A 25,458-nucleotide genomic window follows, 5' to 3' on the forward strand; every position below is an offset into this window, starting at 1 on the left:
AATCAAACTACTTTAGGCATGAAAGTGGAAGGAATATTCTCATTGAAGTCTTACATACCTGGACTCCAAAGCGTTACTCAGAATCGAAGAACTTAATAAACACTCTTGAATCCTAGCATTTTCTCCTTGCCAGAGCATTTTTTGTACTACCCGGAGTATATGAATCACTAGAATAGTATTTCTACACTACTAAGAACTAAATGTTATACCCCATCCTTTTATACCTTGGAATATCTTCTTAAGCTTCTTAAGAGTTTCCATGTGATCCCTATCATCTATAATGTTATCAAACAATTCTAAGGAAAGGAGAATGTGATGCCCCATAATAGGGAAGATTGGAAATAGGGTTATAAGAATTCGAAAGAAGTTGTAGGCCAAGTAATAAGTCGTAGGACTCGACTTACTTGCATAAGCTACCAACTTGGATGTCTTACATATTTAAGCTACTTGAGTACATACCGAGCTTAAGTAGCAAGGACTACATAAGTTCTTAAAGTGAGTCGAAATTACGAACCTACGAAGCGGAGAAGAGGAAACATGACAACATGAGAAAGTGATACGTGGCAGCAGGTGATGCACCTACTTAGGGTCAAGTAGGTCATGCAGCAACTTGGGGTGGACCCCACTGCCATGTGGTAGCCTAGGAGTGGCCGAATGGATGTGTTGGCCTAATAGGGGCATGTCACCTCCTAAGGAGGTGTATATATGTATGTTTTGGTGACTAATTACTCATTTTCAGCATCTACACTTAGAACTAAAGAGAGCAAAAATTAGAAACCCTAGAACTAGAGAGCTACAGATTTGGGCCAAGAAGAGGTAAGCCTCTAATTTTGTTCCGTGAATTAATTATATACCATATACTATGATGAAATAAAGGTGTTTAATAATGTAACTTACTTCTTGGGGCAGAAAGAAAGTGAAGTGAGCAGCCCACCTATTTTCAGCCACCTTAAGGAGCTTTCGAAGTTGATTTTTAGCAAGGTAAGGTTCCTCCTTTCAAATTAAAGTTAATGATGTTTTATGGGGTATATTACATGTGTTAAATGAAGTTGTAAGTAGGAAAAATGCATAAGTATGTTGTACGTTGTAAGTGAATGAAATTAAAGTCATTCTAGTCGAGTTAAAATTGTTAAAGTCGAGTAGTGTCGTTACGATTGTGGTGCTGCAGTTGGAGAGGGTTTATTTGTGTGTTGCAGGATTGGAACATGTTCCAAAATAGGTGTGGTTGCTTCTGGTTGCATCCACATAACCTTCTGTTTTATGTGGTTAAAGGTTTTATGAAATAAAGGTTGAGAACCCTATTTTGGTGATGTGGTTTTGGGCAAGTTGTTTGGAGCTTGTATTGCGTAGTATTGTAGTAATTGGATGGTACATAGCTGATTCTTGTTGTTGTTAATATGGTTTCTAAGGTTAGAGGTTAAATCAGGAATTTATTTAGGGCAAGTTATAGGGGAGATGTTGCCCAATTTACGTTAACTTCGTAACAAACGAATAGACTAGTCAAGAAGAGTAAATAAGGAAATGATTCCTACGGATGCTTAATCGTAGATTTGGAAGCTAGAAAGTTGAAAGTTAGTAATCTTGGTATTACCTTCATGTTAAATAGGTTGAAGGAGTAACAAAGCAAGCTGGGTTACAATTGAGCTACTACAGGTATGTAAAGCTACCTTTCTTCTCTTTTGGCATGTCTCAGATGTAAGTATTATATATGTGAAATTGGGAGTTATTCCATTATTAAAGCTCTGAGTATGAGTTAAGACTCTTGTTCACTTCCTACAGATTAGAACTCCTATAATAAGGTGAGTCATTACCTTTCAAGTCTTCCATGTGATGAAAAGTAGTACATCTAAAGCTTGTCTTTTCCTACTTCTAAAAAACCTGGACTATAGGTAAAATAGGACATGGATTTGGAGGTAACTCTATTTATACGTTCTAGGTATAACTCATTACTTGTAGTCACTTTTGAACATTGAAGGTCTGAAAGTAGTTAAACTACTATTCTCGAGACTTTTATATAGTAAATAGTAAGTGGACATACCAGTTGTTACACCCCATACTTTTGTACCTTGAAATACTTTTGTATCTTGAGAGGTTTTTGAGTTTCTTGGAAGGTTCTCAAGCTTCTTAAGCTTCTTGAAAGGATCGTAAGCTTCTTATAAGTTGTCATGTGAGCCGCATAATCTATGACGCTATCAAACAACTCTATGGAAGGGAGAATGTGGCGGCCCATAGAAGGGAAGATTGGAAATATGGTTATGAGAATTCGGAAGGAATTGGAGGCCAAGTAATGAGTCGTAGGACTCGACTTACTTACGTAAGCTACCTATTTGAAAATCTTACATACTTAAGCTACTTGAGTACATACCAAGGTTATGTAGTAAGGATTACATAGGTTCATAAACCAAGACGAGACTACGAACCCACGATGAGGAAAAGAAAGCGACACGAAGAAGCCCATGAGAGAGTGACACGTGGAATCATGAGGGAGTGTCATATGGCAGCAGCTGCAGCAAGGGGGTGGGCCCCTACATGCCATGTGGCAGCCCCTAAGTAGAGGGGTGATGCATTGGCCCTATAAGGGATTGACACATGTCACCACTTAAGGGTTGACACGTGTCACCCCTTAAGGTGGCCTATATATAGATGTGTTTGAAGACTTTTAAGTCATCCTTATCCTTTAAGTTTCTTTTTATCCAAAAAAATTCAAGAAAAGTCTAGAAGAAAAGATAAGAGAAACTTGAGCTAGAGAGAAGAGAGAGCTTCAATTTTGGAGGAGAAAAAAAGGTAAGTCTCCGATTTCGTTCCGCGAATTAATTACCTAGGGTGAACCAAGATGTTATGAAGGTATTATTAATGAAAATTTATGGTTTGGAGCAGCCCAAAACATTATTAAATAGCCACGAAGTTTTAGGCATGCTAAAGGAACTTTTGAGGTAAGTTTTGGCGAGTTTCGGACAAGGTAAGTCTTTCCCTTTAAAATTTAAGTTTATGATGTTGTTATGGGTTATATTACATGTATTAAATGAGGCTGGAAGTGGAATAATTGCATAAGGATGCTTGACGTTAGAAACAAACTAAACTGATGTCGCTAGCGTTAAATCAAAGTCGAGTAGTGGGTTGTCGTTGTGGTACTGCGGGTGTAGATGGTTGGGTTGCATGTTGCATGGCTTCAAAGTGTTTCAACAAGGGTGTGGGTTCTTCTGGTTTTAGCCACACGACCCTCTGTTTCGTATGGTTAAAGATTTTGTGAAACAAAGATTAAAAACTTTATTTTTGTATCATAGTTTGGAGCTTGTTGTTTGGAGCTTGTATTGTGTAAGGTTGAAGTGATTTACTTGTAAATATGCTGCTGGTTGTTGTTGTTGGTATGATTGTTGACATTATGGCTGAGTTTAAATCTCGGGGATGTTGAAGTTATAGGGGAGATGCTGCCCGATTTTTGATAGGTTTGGAACTAGTAACAAACTAGTCGAGGGTAATGGATAAGGAAATAACTCCTATGAGTACTTGGGTGTAGAGTTTGAAATTGGAAAGTGAAAGTTTATTAACCTTAGTATTACTTTTATGTTAAATAGGTTCAAGAAACGACGAGGCGAACGTGTAAGAGTAATCTATAAGAGGTATGTGAAGCTATCCTTCTTTTCTTTTGGCATGTCTTAGCCTTAAGTGATTATATATGAAATGTGGGGATAATTTCATTCATAGAACTCCAAGTATGACTCATAAGTCTTATTCACTTCTCGATGGTAGAATTCCTATACCAGTTGAGTTATTGTCTCTCAAGGCTTCAATATGATGGAGAGTAGTAAGTATGTGAAGTTATCTCTTTTCTCTTGGCATGTTTTGGCATAAGTACGTAAAGCTACCCTTCTTTCCTCTTGATATGTCTTTGACATAAGTATGGTGCTAAGATGGTAAGGTAATGCAATAAGAAGGTTATGATACCGAGCCCATGATGGGTCGGGTACGACATATGTAAATGATGACTCCTTGTGGAAAAGTAGAGACTAGGTAAAGCTTATTCTTTCTCTTCCTTTGGCATGTCCTAATTGTAAGTAAAATATGATATGAGCTATGGGGTAACTCCACTCTTAAGTCCTAAATGTAATTCGTATCTCTTATTCACTTCTGAATGTCAAACTCTTGTAGTAGGTTGAACTACTTTCCTTGAACTCCATAGGTTGAGAAGTACTGGATACATAAGCTCCTAGTCCTAAGGACGATGTGACGACGGGTATCCCTGATTCTATGAACTGTTAGTATTACTTTAGTACATGTCTAGGGTCCCCGAGATCCTAAGTGGTATAGGCCTTAATGGCATTTAGAAGGCACTCAAGATGGCTACACTACTATTCTAGGGTCCCCGAGTCTCTGATAATAATTTAGATTGTATAGGGTTACTCACTACCTTACTCATGTATACTGTAATACATTTTTCACCGAGTCTTACTAAAGGGCTGGGTACGGTATATGATATGTGGATCGGGCTGAACGTTCCTCAGCATTACTATATGATATGTGGATCGGTCCGAATGTTCCTCGGCATTACTATATGATACGTGGATCAAGCCGAACGTTCCTCAGCATTACTATATGATATGTGGATCGAGCCAAACATTCTTTGGTATTACTATATGATATATGGATTAGACTGAATATTCCTCAGTATTACTATATAATATACGGATCGGGCCGAACGTTCCTCGGTATTATTAGATGAGATAGCTCTAATAGTATATAGATTCTTATGATAACAGAGTGATATAGTTGTTACACCAAGTCCCCGAACGGGATAGGTACAGTACGTGATGATAGTATATGCGACTTTATGTTATAAGCTACATGTATAGTAAATGATTAGATGTCACACTTGCCCCTGCATCCCTACGCCAACTGTAATTTCCTTATGAATCGTACTGACCCCCTTTTCTCCAAGGATGAGGGTTGCATTCATAGCTGCAGGTACAGATACACACTTTGGGGATGCATCAGTGTAGGAGTTCCACTCAGCAGTTCAGAAGCACTCCATAGTGTCGAAGCCTAGTTTTGGTATTAACCCTTGATGTATATATTTATTTGTTCACAGGTATGGCAGGGGACCTATCCCTCCTTATGTTACTGTTCTTATTCTTAGAGGTTTATAGACATGTATGTGGGTTGTGTATATGTATATATGTACAATTGTGTCGATATGCTACAATAGCCTCGTTGACTTATATATTATCTTGCCTATTGGCATACTATGACTCAAACAGGAGACAGGTTTACTTATGGTTAGCAAGGGTATATGTGAGTGTCCAGTTCAGGCACCCATCATAGCATACGGAGTTGGGTCATGACACTAGCTCCTCTTCCTAAAGGCTCTAAAGTGATAAATGTTTCTGATTGCATAAGTTGTGTCTCTGATTGCATGAGTTATGTTTCTGATTGCATAAGTTGTGTCTTTGGTTACATGAGCTATGTGGCATTGTCTTGATATATGTCTGCGATTCCTGAGGCCCCAATTGATGTAATCCCTAATGACATCCAAAGGGTACTTTGGATAATTACTTTCCTGTTCTTTAGGTGACGGTTCACTTGACTGTTTCATTGAGTCTCAGAGGGTGACTTAGTTGCATATGGTTTCTCACTACTCTACTCATGCATGTTGTAACCTTTCTTTCTCCGTGTGCCATGATGGGCCGGATATTATATCGGGTGCAGCTTTACTACTTCTTTCATCGAGTCCCAGGCCGAATACTTATGATTCCATACATGAGGAGACAATTCTATACGTGAGGTGCGATATATGTTATGACGATACAATTATTCACCGAGTCCTAGGCCAGTTGTAATATGATGGTATGTGTTGTAATATGATGGTATGTGTGTGATGGTATGTATGGTGAAATAAGGAAGGAATACCGAGTCCATCACTAGAGGGCCAGGATACGTATGTATATGATGCTGGTACACTATAGATATACCCCACTGTCACGACCCAACCCCGTAGGCCGCAACTGGGGTCCGACCTAGACCCTCTTATGCGTATTTATCAACTACACTTAAGTTGAACCGTGTGTGATGTGATACTATATACAAAAGCCTCAATAGTTTAAAACTTTTTTTATGTACATGTAGCATCTTTCATTTGTATCATATCATGAAAGGGAACGTGAGCCGACAAGGCTGCTATAACAAAGACATTCACAACATATCGGATAGGCAACATCGAAACTAATTCACAAACAACCCACATAAACATATTTCTACAGACCTCTAAGAATAGTAACAACAACATATGGCGGAACAAGGCCCCCGCCGTACCCCTGAATGTACAAATATATACATTAAGTGACTAGCATCAAAATTTAGGCTCCAGAACAGTGAAGCACTTCCGACACAGCTGAGAGGAACTCCTATGCTGATGAATCTCCAGAATAAACATCTGTACCTGCGGGCATGAAACGCAGCCCCCCGAGAAAAGGGGGGTCAGTACGATATATGTACTGAGTATGTAAAGCATAACACATCGTAACTGAGATCATAACTAAAATAGGGATGCAGGGGACAAGTATAATAACTAAATAAATTACTATACCTGCACCTTAGGACACATAAATCATACACATCATCATATGCTGTGCCCGGCCCTCTAGTGAACTTGGTGTTATAATCACTTCTTCATAATCACATATCATCATATCATAATGCATTTCATTTCATCATATCATCGTATACGGTATCAGACCATCGTATACGGTATCATCTTATCATGTATATCATCGTATCATACCCGGTTCACTGCGGGGCTCAGGGTCACAATGTATTGCTTTAATCTCATATGCATGCCTACATAAAGTATCCGGCCCTTTAGTGAGGGACTCGGTGAATGGAGTGGTGTACGTCTATAGCATACCATCATAATATACATATATACCCGGCCCTCTAAGGAGGGACTCGGTGTTCCTTCCTTATTTCACCACATATACTATCATATTACAGCCGGCCCGGGACTCGGTGAATAATCGTATCGTCATAACATATAACATATATCACACCTCACGTACGGCATCGTCTCCTCGTGCGTGGAACTATACACATCCGGCCCGGGACGCGGTGAAAGAAGTAGTAACACTGTGCACGATAACATATCCCGGCCCATCGTGGGACTCGAGGAAGGATGGGTTACAGTATGTACGAGTAGAGTAGTGAAAAACCATATGCAACTAAGTCATTATCTAAGACTCGATGAAACAGTCAAGTGAACCGTCACTTGAAGACTGGGGGAGTAATTATCCGAGGTATCCCTTTAGATGTCATTAGGGCTTACATCACTTGGGGCTTCAGGGATCACAAACATGCATCAAAATAATGCCACATAATTCATGCAATCAGAAATATAGTCTATGCAATCAGAAACACAATTTATCTAGTCAAAGACTCAACTCATGCAATCAACGACATTTATCATTTCAGAGCCTCTAAAAAGAGGAGCTGGTACCTCTACTTTCTATTCATTATATAGTAGGCTCGAGAATAGTAGTTTGACTACTTTCAGACTCTTAATGTTCAGGGGTGACTACAAGTCACGAGTTACAATCAGAGCTCATAAATGGAATTACCTCTAAACCTATATCATATACCATTTAACTTAAAATTAAGCCATTCCAAAGGAAAAAAAGAAATAGGCTTTACATGTACTAGTTTTCATTACATAAAAGACTTAAGGGCAACCACTCAGCTATTGCAGGAGTTCTAACATCAAGAAGTAAATAAGAGTTTCGACTTATATTCAGGGCTTTATGAATGGATTGAATCCCACATATCATATATATATCATTTATAACTTACATCTAAGACATGCCAAAAGAAAAGAAAGATAGTTCTACATACTAATTCCAAAAACATGCCAAAAGAAAGCTTCACATACCTTGTATGGACTTCTCTTAATCACGTCCACATCGTTGTCCTCGAAACCTATTTAACATGGAAGTAATGTAATTATTAACAACCTTGGACGTTTCAGCAACTTAGACTACCCACGAGTATTCATAACATTCATCCCTTCGCTCGCCTTCTCGACTAGTTCCTTAACTAGTTAGGATGTTAACGAAAATCGCACAGCACCTCCCCTATAATGTGCCCTATCCGAAATCCCAACCATGTCCTTAGAACCTGCAGCCAACCAACAATGCAACCAGCAGCCCATACATATACATATTATGACAAAATTACTCAATATGAACCCCCAATAATTCACTCGAAACTAAGATACCAAAACTAGAGTTTTTAATCTTTCTTTCGCGAATTCTTTAATTGCAAAGCCTGTGGCTGCAACCAGAAGCTCCCACACCTCATTTAGATAACTTTTAGACCCTGCAACACGCCACAACACAACCAGCAGCAGCCCCTACACGTACAACACTTTATTTCGACAACAACTTAACTATAGCGATTCTAAATTCGTTAATTTCGAACGCTGAACTTTTCAAACCTTTTCCCCAACTTCCAGCAGCTCCTAAGGTGTGTAATACACCATAATTTAACATCATAAACTTCAAATTAGAGGGTAAGAACTTACCTTTCCCGAAATTGGCTAGAACTCGCCAAAATCGCGCCTCGGAAATATTTTCAGCATGCTGTAACATCGTGGCAGCTTGCTGTCCGTTTTTTGCTGCATCAAATCCTAATTTTGTACTACTAATACTTCCATATCATCGTAGTATACGCTAATTAATTAATTTACGGAAGAAAGTTGAGAAACTCACCTTTAATCTTCAAGAACCAAAGCTGCCTCTCTTTTCTCTCTTCTCACGTTTGTTTTCTGTTTGTTTTGCTGCAGTTCGAAGACCAAAACTGAAGTATATCCCTAATATACATACATATATGTGGTCCCAAGGGGTGACACGTGTCAGCCCCTAAGGCTGACACGTGTCAAGCCATGATTGGCCACCGTGTCATGCTGCCAATTAGGGGCTGCCACGTGGCAGCGGGGTCCACCTCCCCCAAGCAGCTGCATCACCTACTTGACCCTAAGTAGGTGCATCACCTGCTTGCTTGAGGTGCTGCCACGTGTCGCTCCTCCATTGGTTGCCACGCGTCGTCTTTTTCCCTTCCTCGCGGGTTCGTAATTTCGTCTCACTTTAAGAGCCTATGTAATCCGTACTATGTAAGCTTGATACATCCTTAAGCAACTTAAGTGTATAAGACTCTTAACTTAGTGTCTTACGTAGGCAAATAGAGTCCTACGACTCATTTCTTAGCCTCCAACTCTTTCCGGATTCTTATGACCCTATCTCCAACCTCCCTTCTCGCGAGGTATCACAATCTTCTTTCCTTAGAGTTGTTTGATAGTGTCATAGCTTATCCGGCTCACATGATAGTGTCTAAGGAACTTAAGAAGACGTTCCGAGCTCAAGAGTGCGGGGTGTAACACCCACTCCCTTCACCGAGTCCCTCACTAAATGGCCGAATACTTTATGTAGGCATGCATATGAAAATATAGTAATATATTTGTGACCCCGAGCCCCATAATGGACCAGATATAATATGATAACATATACGCTGAAATTATACCATATACGATGATATGATGCCATATACGATGACATGATGAAGTAATATACATGATGTAAAGAGATGACGACATGATAATATGATGATATGTTGATATGATGAAATGATTATGACACCGAGTTCACTAGAGGGACGGGTACAATGTATGATATGTATATGACTACATGTCTTAAGATGCAGGCACAGTGATTGTTAACTGTCATATTTGTTCCCTGCATTCCTATTTCAACTGTAATTTCTTTATAATGTTTTATGCTTACATACTCAGTACATATATCGTACTGACCCCCTTTCTTCAGGGGGTTGCGTTCATGCATGCAGGTACAGACACGCGACTCAAGGATCTGCCAGCTTAGGGTTCCACCTAGCGAGTTTGAGAAAAGCTCTATTATATCGGAGCCCAACTTTTGATACTGAATCTTGATGTATATATTTGTTTGTTCAGGGGTACGGCGGGGGCCCTGTCCCGCCATATGTTACATTAATATTCTTAGAGGTCTGTAGATATATATATATAGGTTGTTTACAAGTTTGATTCATCTGTGCTTATACGGAGTGTTATAATTGTTATTAAGTTATGGCAGCCTTATCGGCTTGCGTGCCCTTTCATGTTATGATGCACATGAAAGAGGCTATATGTACATGAAAAAGTTATCACCCACTAGGGTGTTGATGGGCAGTCCTTATATCTAATAGTTATAGGTACGGAGGTCCAGGTCGGGCCCCAATCGCGGCCTATAGGGTTGGGTTGTGATACTAAAACTATATTTTGAGAATGAATAAAGGAGTGTATAGAGAGAAGCGTTGCTTGAGAAAGCTTGATGAACAAAATGATGAAATAAGGTGGGTATTTATAGGTGTGAAGGAGGGACCTAACAATTATTAAAATAATTATAAAGAAGAATCTAAAAATTTAATGGAAGATTGTAATGTCATGGGTAATGTCAAATAGAGGACTATTAATGTCATAGGTTATGTTAAATGGATCTAGATCTTTTCATGGTTGGTGAGATGGACCTTCTTTTAACTGAATACCATTTTTTGGAGCTGCGTTTGAAAAAGATAATTCCTTATTAGGATTTGGTGTCTGAATATGAATTGTTTATCTAGAAATCAACTTTCATGTCGTTTAAGAATCAATTGATTTGGAGAAACCTATAGTGAGATATGATTTTTCTTCTAACAACACTCTATTTTATCACAACACCATATCTTGCAACAATTAATTTATTTGACCTACTTAACCTCCGAAACTTAAAATATGGTTCATAAAAGTTGTAGGTAATGATGTTCGGGTTATTCAGAAATTTGAATCACCTAATTTGGACCATCCTATTAAAAGTTATACCCAAAATACAGAAGAGATATTATTTTCATCGAGAATTGGACATCATATAAAATGTTTTTAGGGGGTATTATAGCTGAGCAATTTGTGGAACCTCTAAAGTTCCATTCTCATTCTTAGGCTCAGTTTCTCGGGCTCGGTTTTGGGTCTGTATTCCACACGGTAGTGGAATCTCATTGTTGGTAAATCTCCTATGACTTAGAGTGAAATGCACGAATTAGAAGGAGATTTTAGAGAGTTAAACTCTATCGCACGAACTGGAGTATGAAAGAAGTGAAACAATTCCTAAAGTCCTTGTCATGTTCTGAGTCTACTCCCTAGGTGTGGCCGGCACTCAAAAACCATTGATGTTTCCTAAGCGAACTCTTGGCCTAGATAATGAACTAAGCAGAAGACTTAACTCATAAATTGTATAACTCATATAGGCTTAAGTAAAATATTAGTTCAACTCTCAAAACATAAGTCTCAAAATACTTTGTATGTAATGAAATTAAGTAGAAGAAGTTTTAAACATAATCTCAACATTAACTGAAAGGACTCAAACTCTGTCTATCTAGTCTATGAAGCCTCTAAATACTCACTAAGAATAGGTACAGAGACAAGCCCACAGCTACCTCAAAACACTAATAATATAAAGACTGATAATAAAGAATCAAGAGAGCCTCTGAAATGCAAAGAGGTCTAACCAAAAGTTGGATGGCGATCTGATCTTCAATGATGCATCCGTTAAGGATCTATATCACTTGTGTTTGTATCATAAAATGATGTAGCGCCAAATGGCATCAGTACATGAAATGTACAGTATGTAAAATAGCTAAAAAGAAACTCACTCAAAGATACTCGACTCAACTCAATGGATGTTAAACAAACTCAACTCATTAAAGCATGCAATATATAAAATAGACAGTGTTTTAAATGAATACACTTAAAAGCATAATTTGACTTCTGAACTCATTGAAGCACTTAAAACATAATTTTAATTGGTATAGATACCATATGACCCTAAACGATATCTAATACACTTCAAATACTTATGAATTGATCCTAACACATATAGAAAATTAGAAGTCATTGGGTTCGGCCCTATACTTATATGAAGAATGATTCGGCTCATAAGGTAATATTTTAGGGTTTTACTGTCCTGTAGCCTCCCCGTTATATATGTGGTGCGCTTCACACCAATAAGAAGGACTCTACTAGACTCACCTTCATAGATATCCTAGGACTCTTAACATTGTGCTCTGATACCAATTTTGTCACACCCCAAATCTACACCCTAGGCTTGGCTGATACTCAGAAACCATTGTTGGTTCCAAAGTGAATCCTTGGCTTGGCTAACTACTAAGCGGAAGACTTGACTCATAGAAATAAAATTCAGATGGGCATAAACTAAAGTAAACATTTAACTTCTCAAAATAAGTCTCATTACTCAGATATATATATATATATATATATATATATATATATATAAGAAGTTTTTAAACAATATCTCTGAAAACTCAATGAATATCTCAACTCTGTGTGTGACTAGTCAATGAAGCCTCTAAACTGACTTTGAATAGGTACCGAGACAGGCCCATAACTACCTCAAAATACTAATAAGTAAAGACTAAATAAAGACTAAGAGCTCCTTTGAATGCAAAGGGGTCTCACCAAAGCTAGATGGAAACTAATCTTCAACTATGCGCCTGTTGAGGATCTCCATCGCCTATGTCTACATCATAAAATGATGCAGCACCAAATGGGATAATACGTGGAATATACGATATGTAAAATAGCTGAAAGAAAACATGCTCAGGAATATTTAACTCAACTCAACTCAATAGAATAAATACTCAATTAACTCAACTCAATAGAATGAATACTCAATTAACTCAACTCAATAAAGCATGCAATATAAAAATAAGACAATGCCTTGCAAAATATAAATTGTGAATGCAACTCAGTAATAAAATAGTATTTTACTCTTTGGGAAATTTCTCTAACCGACAACCATTACTATGAGCCTCGTGATGATATAATAAAGTGATGTGGTTTCCACAGTCATCCAATACCTTATCAGGATAAGGGATGCAATTCATCTCTTGGATCTAATAAAGCATATATCAGGGACTATAGTGAGAAGTCGCCCGATCAACAATACGAGTTTATCCTACGCTGGCTACGTAGTTTATGGGGTTTGAGTTGTTCTACACTCTTATCCAAATCGGTTCTCAATACTACTCTCAAAAATATATTTATTATGCTCATGTTCTCAAGTGAGTGTAAGTACTCAAATAAACTCATTTAGTCTCATTTGACTTTTCTCAATTAGCTCAACTCTTCTCTTTAAAATAATTATACTTTCTCAATCTTAGAAAATATATAAAATATAGCTTTAACTTCACAACTCAGTCTCAAAATAAATATTTAAGAGAGTTATTGATCAACTCATTTGGACTCAATAATGATCATGCTCAAAATCAGGGAATGAAAGACTTCTCAACTCAAACTCATGCTCAAACTCTTTACTCAAATTAAGACATAAAATATATCAATCTTTTATCTCAAAATAATGGATAGAAATAACCAATGCAAATACTCAACTAGGGTTTATGTGAATGAAAACATGAACAACAATTTCAAGAATTCAAACTCATAAGAATAATCTCAATATCAATAAATATATAGAGAACTCAACGAAAGATTACATAATCAGCTCAAAACTTAATATACGGGATTGAAAATCAAACTCAAACTCATACTTGACTGAATGAATATGTAGGGCACGACAACGAACTCAGTACAATATTTTGATTAGCCTTACATACCTAGAAATCAAAGATCTATGTGAAACTCTACGAACTTGGTTGGAACGCTTGAACCCTAGCTTTTCTCCTTCTCTCCAATCATTGCTTGAAAAATATTTAAAGTGTTAGTAAGAGAAAAGGCACGTTGGGTACTGATAAGGGGCTTATTGTAATCCCAAAATGTCATGATTTTGGTTTGGGAAAGGTGAAAAAGATTGGAATGTCCCTCATTAAAATGGTCAGTGGCCCTTTACTAGCCCATCCTACGGACCATAGAATTTTCTACGGACCATAGGGGGTCATTCATAGGAACTGGGGGTCCAAACATGGGCCTACTGGAACATGGATTGATGGGTTGACAACCACCCTTATATGGGTTGTAGACCCTAAGATGAATCATAAAGTCTACTCGTTGGAATACAAGGGTCCTTTGAGGGTTGGGCTCTATGAGCCATCCTACGGCTCGTCAAAGTTGTTAGGGGTCAGAGGACCCAGTCGTAGGAAACCTATGCATATTCCAGTAGCTACTGGAATTTGACGCCTAGGTCTATAATCGACCCTACAGGTCATAAGGCTTTATACGAATCATAACTCGACTCGTAGGAAATGGTCTTGATAACTGAAGATTTGGCTAAGTGTTGAGGGGTTCTATGAGCCCCTCCTACGACTTGTAGAATTTTCTACAAGTCATAGGGCCTCTCATAGCCCACTGGCAGCTCACTTTCTAAGTCTTTTCGGGATTGATCAAAGTTAGAATAGTACGGGGTGATAAACTTATGATCAATGTACATTTGTGACACCCCGGAAATGTTTTTGCAAAGACTCGAATATTTCTTCACGTGAGTGTAGACTCGGACCGGAGGACTTGAAATTTTTCACATGAGTTAGGATGATTTCCTAAGTAATTGAAGAGCGTTAGAGGTGATGTGGGGTCATGAAGGACCCCTAGGACAAAATCAAGCCAAAGGATTCGTCGTGGCTAAGTTTGAGGAGGAGTTCGCATGAGGGGTTGGCTTCTAACGACCCTATCTTTTGAAATATGACGATCTGGGTGTCCCACGACCTACAAAATTAAAGGTCGTCGAGTCTTCTTTCCAACGCCACCAAGAATGTAATTTTTGGAGTTCAGAGTCAAAAGATATGACGATCCTAAGATGAACTAGCACAGTAGAGATTTTCAGGCCTGGTTGCAATTGCTGGAAAACTGGGCTTGGCGCCGCAGTGGCGCGATGCGCCACTATCGCGCCAGAAACATGCCTCAGTAGTTTAGTCTTTGGTGCGGTGCACCACAAAAAGGTGTACAGGGTTTTTCAAGCCAATTTCCAAAACCCAAAAAAATATTGGCCTTGGCGCTGTAAGGGCGCGACGCGCCACTATCGCGCCAAGAATGTGCCTCAGTAGTTTGGTCCTTGGCGCGGCGCGCCACTACGAGGTGTGCAGGTTTTAGGCGTAATCAGCCTGGTGCTGCAAGGGCACGATGCGCCACTATCGCACCAGGTGCGTTTTTAGCCTATTTTCAGAACTTTTAAGAAGGGTAATTTGGGAACTTACCCAAATTATATATGTATCACCCTAGACTATTTTGAGATCATATTGTCAGCCCCCACTCTCTCTCTAAAAGCCCTAGGAGCTTCTCTCTCTCTCTCTTCTTCTTCTTCTCCATTTCCAACAAGAAGGGTTCAAGAGCTTCAAGAATTCAAGCCTTTCATTGAAGACCTAACATTAAGGTTTCTTCAAAGTCTTCAAACAAGGTATGTAAGGCTAACCAAAAATATGGATTGAGTTCTTCCATATGCCCATAGATGTGTTGGTTAGGAGTTGTGAAAGAGTTGCACCTTCTAGAAAGGTTTTCTTGAAAGTCTTCCCTAAACTATGGAATGTTTTTAGATACAAATGGTTGATTGATGATTTTAATGACTTGAGTTGCTAAATAGTTATTTTTCATATTATTAACTACAAATGTATCTTTGTATATAGATTTATAGGTATTGATGATATTCTTGAGTTGAGTTTTGTTGAGAGTATGGGTTCACGTTTCATTCACATGAACCCAAGATGAGATTTCTTATCATAAATGTCTTGAGGTTGAGATGGATAGTTGTGTGTATATATATGTATTGATTGGAATGAAAAGAATGAATTGATTAGTTAAGAATGTCCCTTTGCTTCTATAAAATAAACATACGACAAAAATAAGGATTTTGGAGTAGATGTTTGATGATTGATGTGATGATGATGTTTTGATGACGATGTGAGTGATGATGTGAATGGTGCTTATCTAATATGTGTAGAGTGGTTGATGAAGAGGTATATTGAGGAGGATGTTATGTGATGACGTGGATTGGAGTCTAATGTGATTTTGTGGTATGTGATGTGCATAATTTGAGTTGATTGGAGTCTTAGGAATATTTTGAAAATAAATAATCTTTTGAGGATGAGCTTTAAATAAATTATTTATGAACCTTTTTGCATAAACTATTTATACACTACTTTGAGTCTAAAGAACTATTAGTTTCATCTTTGATTTAGAAAGGAGTTTAAGTATGAGTTGAGTATGAGGAGCCTATAAATGAGTTGAGTATTTTTTTACATTAAAGTATCTATTTTGAGTTTGAGTTGAGGAGTTGAAATTACATTTTAATGTACATAATATTTTCTGCATTCATCGAGTTGAGATTGTACGAGTTTTAAAGAGAAGAGTTTGATGATTTGAGATGAGTCGATTTGAAAGAAGGTCCAATGAGGCTTGATTGAGTTGAAATGAGAACAGAGTTGATGAGGTGGCAATGTACCACATGAAACTAACCGTGAGGGCATCTTTAAGATGATTGGAGGAGTTTTATAAGCATGGAGTCATGGGAGGAGTATCGAGCATCGAATTGGGCAAGAGTATAGTTCATACTCGAACCTAATACCTATGTTGCCAAACGTAAGGGGGATTGAACCGTTAAAGTCGGATGTGTTACACCCCACCCTTTTTAAACTCGGAATGTCCCTTAAGTTACTTAGAAGTTAGCATGTGAGCCACTTAAGTTACGACACTATCAAACGGCTCTAAGGAAGGGAGAATGTGATACCCCATACTAGAGAAGGTTGGAGATGAAATCATAAGAGTCCGGAAGGAATTGGAGGCCAAGTAATGAGTCGTAGGACTCGATTTACCTATGTAAGCTACTAAGTTAAAAGTCATATGCACTTGAGCTACTTAAGCATATATCAAACTTACGTAGCACGGATTACATAGGTACATAAAATAAGACGAGATTACGAGCCCACGAGGAAGGGAAAAAAGACGATACGTGGTAGCCAATGAAGAAGCGACACGTGGCAGAACCTCAAGCAAGCAGGTGACCCACCTGCTTGGGGGGGGTGGACCCCACTGCCACGTGGCAGCCCATAGTTGGCAGCATGATACGGTGGCCCAATAGGGGCTGGACACGTGTAACCTCTTGGGGGTTGACACGTGTCACACCCTAAAGCCACATATATATGTGGATATATATCATATACTTCAGTTATCCATCAAAACATCAGCCAACTTAGAGAGAAAAAAACGTGAGGGAGAGAAATAGAGAAGCAGCCATGGTTCTTGAAGTTTAAAGGTTTGTTTTCCAATTTTCTTCCGTGAATTAATTATATACGGTGTACCTTAAGTACTTGGATATGTATATATGTATTTTAAGACCTTCATGGAAGTAAAACTCCAGCTTTGCAATTGGAATTTGGAAGAGAAAATAAGAGAAAACGTTAATTAATAAACCCGTTTTTGGAAGGGACAGTGGTTAGTAATAATCATATAACTTCTTGTGTACAGATTCGTTTCAAGTGATTTAATATGTTTTGGAAAGGTATTTCGTGGTGCTATAACTCTCATTAAGACTCCAAAATCCAGTTCCACTTGTATCAGCTTGAAAAGTGGTGATGAAGTGTAGAGGAGGTACTGCTCAAATTTGGTTTTGGAAATCCTACACGGACAGCTGTGAGTATTTTAGTCATATCTTTTTGTACAAAATTGATGTAGGGATGATTCGAAATTGTTTGCGACCCTAATACACGTGTCTATAACTTTTATGAAGGACGTAAATCCTGTTTCCCTCCATTACCCCTTCGAAACGAAGCGACAAGGTAAAACAGTAAGCTGTCCAGATTTCACATTTTGGATAGTTTTGGCGAGTTTGACAAGTTTAACGTAAGGTAAGATTTCTTCTTTTAATTTGAGCTTTATGTGTTCTGATGGAGCATGTTACACTCCCTATTGGTGGATGGAAATATGAAAATGGCTTAGAAATACTTGGCGTTCGGAATAAACTAATTTGTAGTCGTTATGGTTGAATTGTTGTCGAAACAAAGTGTTGTTCTTGTGAGTTGCTCTGCAGGGGTGTGACTTGTTGTTGCAGGGCCTAAATATGTCCTAATGTGGGTTAGGGTGCTGCTGGTAGAAGCCACATGACCCCTTGTTATGTATAATTAAAGGCGTCACAAAATAAAGGCTAGACGCCCTATTGAGATATCGTATTTTTGGAATAAGTTGTTTGGAGTGTATGTTGTATATTGTTGGTATGAATTGCTGCAGGTTGTTGTTGTTGGTTGGCTGTAGGTCTTAGGGACCTGATTGGAAATTTGGATAGGGCACATTATAGGGGAGGTGCTGCCCAATTTTCGTTAACGCCTTAACAAACTAAAGGACTAGTCGAGGAAACAACTAAGGCAATAGATTCCATTAACATTAAGGCGTAATCCAAGATGCTGGAAAGTTAAGAGTAGTTGATATTCGTATTACTTTCATATTGAATAGGTTCGGAAGACGACGAGACGAGCAGGATAAAGGGTAACTCCCAAAAGGTATGTAAAGCTTTCTTGTGGCATGTTTTGGTATAAGCACGTACAATTATCTTTCTTTCCTTTTGGTAAGTTTTAGCCTTAAGTGAAGTGTGTGTGGAATGTGGGGATAATTCCATTCCCAAAACTCCAAGTATGCCTCATAACCCATATCCACTGCTTAGTATTGGAATTTCTGCAAGAATTGAGTATTGCCTAGTAAGGCTTCTATGTATTAAACACTAGTATTTGGAAAGCTATCTCTCATTTCCTTTGATACGTGTTTGGTATGAAAGTGAGATTATGATGCCATAATGATTCACCGAGCCCCATGATGGGCCGGGTATGAAATATGTGTATGCAGATCCCATAAAGAAAAGTACAGACCATATATAGTTTATTCTCTTTCTTCTTTTGGCGTGTCTTAGTTGTAGGTTAAACATGATATGAGTTCCAGCGTAACTCCATTCTTAGCATCTCTTATTTACGTCTGAATATCGAACTTTTATAATAATCGAACTATTTCCCTGGAAACTTTTATATGTTAAAAAGGTAACAAATGTACAGGCTCCAAGTCTTACAGACTATATGTTAACAAATGTTTCTGGTTCCATAAGCGATTTGGCTTTACTTTAGTACATGTCTAGGAGCCCCGAGATTATAATTGAGACAGCCCATAATGGCATTTAGAGGACACTCGAGATGACTACACCGCTACTCGGGTTCTCAAATAAAAGCTTAACTTTCTTATTCTATCGAGTCTCTGATAATGATTTAAATTGCATATAGTTACTCACTACTCTACTCGTGTATATTGTAACACTTCTTTCCCTGAGTCCCGGGCCAGGATATGTTCTCGTGCACAGTTCACTGCATTATTCACTGAGTCCCTCAATAGAGGGCCAGGATACGTGTATAAATATATGATGATGTGTTGTAATAAGGTGGTGATGGCACTGGGGCCATGATGGTTTTACAGAGATGATTTTACAGAGATGATTCACCGGACCCCCGAAAGGGCCGGCTATATGATATGACTCGAACATGCATGTTTTTGTAATTCATAAAGTACAGGTACAAGTTTCTGAATTGATATCTTATCCCCTGATTCTCTATCTCAGATATGTTTCCAGTTGTTTTATATTATGTTTTACATACTCAGTACACATATCGTACTGACCCCCTTTCTCGGGGGGCTGCGTTCATGCCCGCAGGTACGGGTACAGATTTTGGGAGTCCGTCAGCTTAGGATTCCATGCAGCTCAGCTGGAAGAGGCTTCATTGTATCGGAGCCTAGTTTTTGATACTGTCCACGGATGTATAGAAATTGTTTTATCCATTCAGGGGTACGGCGGGGGCCCTGTCCCGCCATATGTTGTCATTTATATGTTTAGAGGTCTGCAGACATGTATATGTGGGTTGTGTATGTCAGTTTGATTAAGCTGGGTCTACATGATATATGATATATATTATTATGTTATGGCAGCCTTGTCGGCTTGCGTGCCCTGTCATGTTGTGATACAAACGAAAAGGGCTACAGTTTATGAAAATGTTATCGCCAGTGGGGCTCTGTTACATGATATTGTCTTATTTACGATTCAATGTGACCTCATCTAATAGATATATGTACGGGGGGTCCAGGTCGGACCCCAGTCGCGGCCTACGGGGTTGGGTCGTGACAGAAGTGGTATCAGAGCAGTTCGTCCTCGGAGTGTCTGCAGACCGTGTCTAATAGAGTCTTGATTATCGATGTGTTGCGCGCCACATCTATAAACAGGAAGCTATAGGACATTTAGGATGTTACCTTTCTTCTACATCTGAGATCGTGCTTTAGATCTGAGTCATAGGAAAAAAATTCCTTATACTAACCTTGGATCTTAACAGAAGGATGACACCAACAGAAGAGAGTAATTGATGACATAGAAAGTTACAAAGCACGCAGGTAAGTAAGTGAAGGCACGGAAGATATCCGTTTGGTAAGGTAGTGAAGTATTATTTAAAATGTAAAGCTGAAACCTGAAGGGAAAGCAGTCAGGAAGTGCAATAGTTGCAGTTTGAAGTTGGACATATGAGGTAAGTCTAATATTTTTATATTATTGTTGACGTTGAAAGCACTGTGTGGCTGCGATAAAAAAATGACATTGAAAGCCCTGTGCGGGTGTGATATGACATGTAAATATATATGCTAGCCCTGTGAGGCATTGTTGGTATTTTCTGCATGCAGGTTTTGGGATAAGTAAGAAATGTAGAGGAAACTCTGCCGAAATTTTCCCAGAACATGAAAAAGGAAGTAAAGCATAGATTTTTGAGATGCCCGAGAAATTGATACCAAATACCCCTACTGTGTTTAACTAAAACTGTAAGAGGTATCTTTCAGGTCGCCGACAAGGGGCACTTTTTTTTTTACTTGAAGAATTTTATTTCGGAGTAACAAAAGCTTAATTAAGTAGTAAAGTTCAGACTACGGTATCTCCAGCCGTATTTGTACTGTAGAAATATAAATAGAGGGCTCAGGGTGAAGGATAAGATGTCCCGCGAATGAGTTTCACTCTTTTTGAAAAAAAAAATCCAAGCCCTCAACTCCTAATTATAAATTAGATGAGTTGTTCATAACTCGAGGATAAACTCAGAAGGAGACCAGGTAGGTCAAGTATTAGAAGAAGTACTGTGATATTTAAGAGGTTCTGATTTCTTCCAACAATGGTTGGAAAATGATGTACGATAATAGTTTATAATTTGCCACCGACTAATTGGGGAAATAACTTCTAATAGAAGCACCTCAAAGAGATGTTAGGAACCAAATATATATACGAGTTAAAAGGGGGATATGTAAGTATGAACTGAACAGTGTGATATGAGTATACAGGGATAAAGTGGAACCACTAGTCAGACGCACATAGTATGCGTTGACTAAGTTAAAGGCCTGCGTTGAGAACGCAGTAAGAGCATGGGGCTTACGATACAAAGAAATGACGCGTATACACAACGTCGCCCCAAAAATAGTGGAATCCTTAAGGGACGAGGATGGAAAACTTAAGGAACAAATGACGTAACTTTTATTCGTCCCAAGAAACAAAGGATATAGGTTGGGACAAAACCACTACTTCAAGAAAACCTAGAATAGTTATCGTCAGAATACTAGCACTACCTAATAGGGATTGGAACAACTACAGGTGCTAAGTAATTCTTGGAAAAAGAAAAAGTAGAAGGTGGCCTTGGACGAGTTGTTCCCTAGGTCACATTGTTCAAGTATTGATTAGTAGATAAGACATTATGTTAGATATGGAAAGGTTCTATCGCTTCGTAATTTAATCAAGGCTCCGTACACGGATAGTCAGATTATAAACATGCAGATAAATAAAGACATGATGCGGTACCAAATAGATTGGTGAAAGGAATTGGACAAAAATTTAGACTGGACATAGAGACTTAGAACAAAGTACAAATAGAGGAAAGTGCAGGTACCCCCTAAAGGGGGGAAGTTAATGAGAAAATGGCAAAGGTAGGAGGAGGCAGTTGATATAGCAATAAATGTGAGATAGACGTCTAAACTTTGATAAGATATCTTGCTAAACCAAGTTGGAAAGCTCCGGAAGTTACCAATAATTGGATGGAAGCCGGAATGCTACATAAGGTAGCGTTAAGAAGTTTGTGACGAGACCCTGAACAACATAACACTAGAAGGTGGTTGCGGATAAAAACACAAAAAAAAATGTAACCATGGAAGGATATCGGATAACTCAAGAGACACTACGAGGGATAATGACAACATGCTAGACCAAAAAGCCAAAATGTTGCCTATAGAGTTTGTCGCAAATGATGTTGTGATAAATGTATAACCAAGGACAAAGGAATAGAAAGCCTCCTGTGGTAGAAAATGAGAAGAACACAAAATGAATAAAGGATAGGGGAGCTCATATGTGAAATTCCATTAAAGATATGCCAGCTAATAATAGCCAAAACTCAAAATGGCTCCAAAGGTTACTATATAAAAGAACTTTAGCGCTACTCAGTAGCCCACCCTAATAAATGGGTGCGTACAGAAAGGGGGGGGATACAATAGGGGAAGTTAAACCAAACTAACCAAAAAGGGACATGGTCATAGCGGAACTAAAGGTCTATGCCGATACTGGTCGTAAGATAACAAAGGAAGGACAGGGAAAAACATAAAGACTCGCGAGACAACGCTGAGGTAAATTGGGAGCTAAGTTGAGTGCCCCACCCATTAGGGTAAGGATTACAATAAAACACAACACGAAGACTTCCCAGGAAGGTCACCCATCCCAATATTACTCTCGCCCCAGCACGCTTAACTTCAAAATTCTGATGGAACTTAATGCGTTAGTGCTGGTGGGATCCCGCGAGATGGAGGAATCTGAACTAGTGATGGAGAAACGATATGAGATTATGCACCCAGAGTATTATAAGATACGTTAAGGCAATTGTAACAAGGGTTTAAGCAAAATAAGAAGGATTAGCTAATTGCTAATTGACGACGCACTTGAATGCCACAGTTCTTCAACATAGAACCAGTTAACGACTGGAAAACCACAGAATAACTATATAGGCCAGTTAAAGTTCTAAAGAAAGTCGAGAAAAACTATACGAAGCTAAGGATTCCCAAATTATCAACGTCACCATGCACCTATTCTAAACTTTTCAAGAGTAGGGTGCTATGCGGGTTATTGCGAGAAGGCTAACGAATCAACCCCTTTGCTTCCAAGCAAGACCACCTATGCAACTGGAACTAGGTGAAGCTATATGACAAGGAAGTAGTAAGATTCTGTGAAGTTCCCCAACTAATATCTCAGATAGAGGAACTTCAAATATGGTGAACGTTTGGACCTCGGTCCAAGAAGAGGTCGAGAGCACAGACAAACCTTCATACCGCATTTACCTCGGGCTTCTGAATAGACTGAGCATACTATCAACTGCTAAAAAATATATTGCGAGCTTATGAGGTTGGCTTAAGTGTAGCTAGGACTATCGTCCATCAATTATTAGGTTTGCCTACGAGAAGGGCTACCATTACACTATCCAAATTACCCCCTACAAGATGTTGTAAGGAAGCGCCTATAGGTCCCCCTGATGGGAAAAAGATTAAGCTGGTAGGCCAAACAGGATTAAGCAAACTATTGACTAAAAGCCCAGAGTCGGCAGGAATGATATACAGATAATCGACATCGACATTCAAAGTTCAAATGGATGATTGGATGTTCATAACGGAGTCACCCAGAAAAGGGGACTTAACCCAAAATATGTTAGAAGGTATCAAGTTACTCATAAGGTGGGCAATGTGACTGGTAATTTAAGCTTACCACCTGATTTGGAAACCATACGCCCAGTCTATTAAATATAAATATTTCGCAACTGTACTGGCGATCCACCCATAGTATGTCTCATAAATGAAGTCCATGAGATGGAAGAGTTATCCTATGAGGAGAAACTTATTGCCATCTTGGATTGGCAAATTAGAAGGTTGCGAACTGAGGACGTGCCTTCCGTCAAGATACTGTGACAAAACCAAAACCAGAAAAGGGATGACCTGGGAAATTGAAGAGGATATAAAACACAAGTATTTGCACCTATTCCCAATATTTACAGGTAACCCCGATTCCTGAAACACGTATATGAAATATTGGTATGGAAGTACGTGTTAAGAAAATAGCAATGAATCTCCCTACGATTTGTATAAGGTGCTAAGAGAAGTTTTAGCTAACATTCGGGGACGAATGTTCTAAAGGGGGGAAGGATGTTACACCCCACCCTTTTTAAACTCGGAATGTCCCTTAAGTTACTTAGAAGTTAGCATGTGAGCCACTTAAGTTACGACACTATCAAACGGCTCTAAGGAAGGGAGAATGTGATACCCCATACTAGAGAAGGTTGGAGATGAAATCATAAGAGTCCGGAAGGAATTGGAGGCCAAGTAATGAGTCGTAGGACTCGATTTACCTATGTAAGCTACTAAGTTAAAAGTCATATGCACTTGAGCTACTTAAGCATATATCAAACTTACGTAGCACGGATTACATAGGTACATAAAATAAGACGAGATTACGAGCCCACGAGGAAGGGAAAAAAGACGATACGTGGTAGCCAATGAAGAAGCGACACGTGGCAGAACCTCAAGCAAGCAGGTGACCCACCTGCTTGGGGGGGGTGGACCCCACTGCCACGTGGCAGCCCATAGTTGGCAGCATGATACGGTGGCCCAATAGGGGCTGGACACGTGTAACCTCTTGGGGGTTGACACGTGTCACACCCTAAAGCCACATATATATGTGGATATATATCATATACTTCAGTTATCCATCAAAACATCAGCCAACTTAGAGAGAAAAAAACGTGAGGGAGAGAAATAGAGAAGCAGCCATGGTTCTTGAAGTTTAAAGGTTTGTTTTCCAATTTTCTTCCGTGAATTAATTATATACGGTGTACCTTAAGTACTTGGATATGTATATATGTATTTTAAGACCTTCATGGAAGTAAAACTCCAGCTTTGCAATTGGAATTTGGAAGAGAAAATAAGAGAAAACGTTAATTAATAAACCCGTTTTTGGAAGGGACAGTGGTTAGTAATAATCATATAACTTCTTGTGTACAGATTCGTTTCAAGTGATTTAATATGTTTTGGAAAGGTATTTCGTGGTGCTATAACTCTCATTAAGACTCCAAAATCCAGTTCCACTTGTATCAGCTTGAAAAGTGGTGATGAAGTGTAGAGGAGGTACTGCTCAAATTTGGTTTTGGAAATCCTACACGGACAGCTGTGAGTATTTTAGTCATATCTTTTTGTACAAAATTGATGTAGGGATGATTCGAAATTGTTTGCGACCCTAATACACGTGTCTATAACTTTTATGAAGGACGTAAATCCTGTTTCCCTCCATTACCCCTTCGAAACGAAGCGACAAGGTAAAACAGTAAGCTGTCCAGATTTCACAT

At 38.8% G+C, this 25,458-nt stretch overlaps 1 long non-coding RNA gene across 1 annotated transcript; it reads left to right on the forward strand.

Annotated features, from left to right (window-relative positions):
- The first annotated feature begins 17,847 nt into the window (after positions 1 to 17,847).
- Positions 17,848 to 19,820, forward strand: LOC129904465 (uncharacterized). The gene is made up of 3 exons (XR_008770429.1): positions 17,848 to 17,886; positions 18,488 to 18,534; positions 19,725 to 19,820. It is a non-coding gene; the product is annotated as an uncharacterized LOC129904465 (long non-coding RNA).
- The last annotated feature ends 5,638 nt before the right edge of the window (positions 19,821 to 25,458 follow it).

Source organism: Solanum dulcamara, chromosome 9 (assembly GCF_947179165.1).
Source record: "Solanum dulcamara chromosome 9, daSolDulc1.2, whole genome shotgun sequence".
In the NCBI taxonomy this organism is placed as follows: domain Eukaryota; kingdom Viridiplantae; phylum Streptophyta; class Magnoliopsida; order Solanales; family Solanaceae; genus Solanum; species Solanum dulcamara.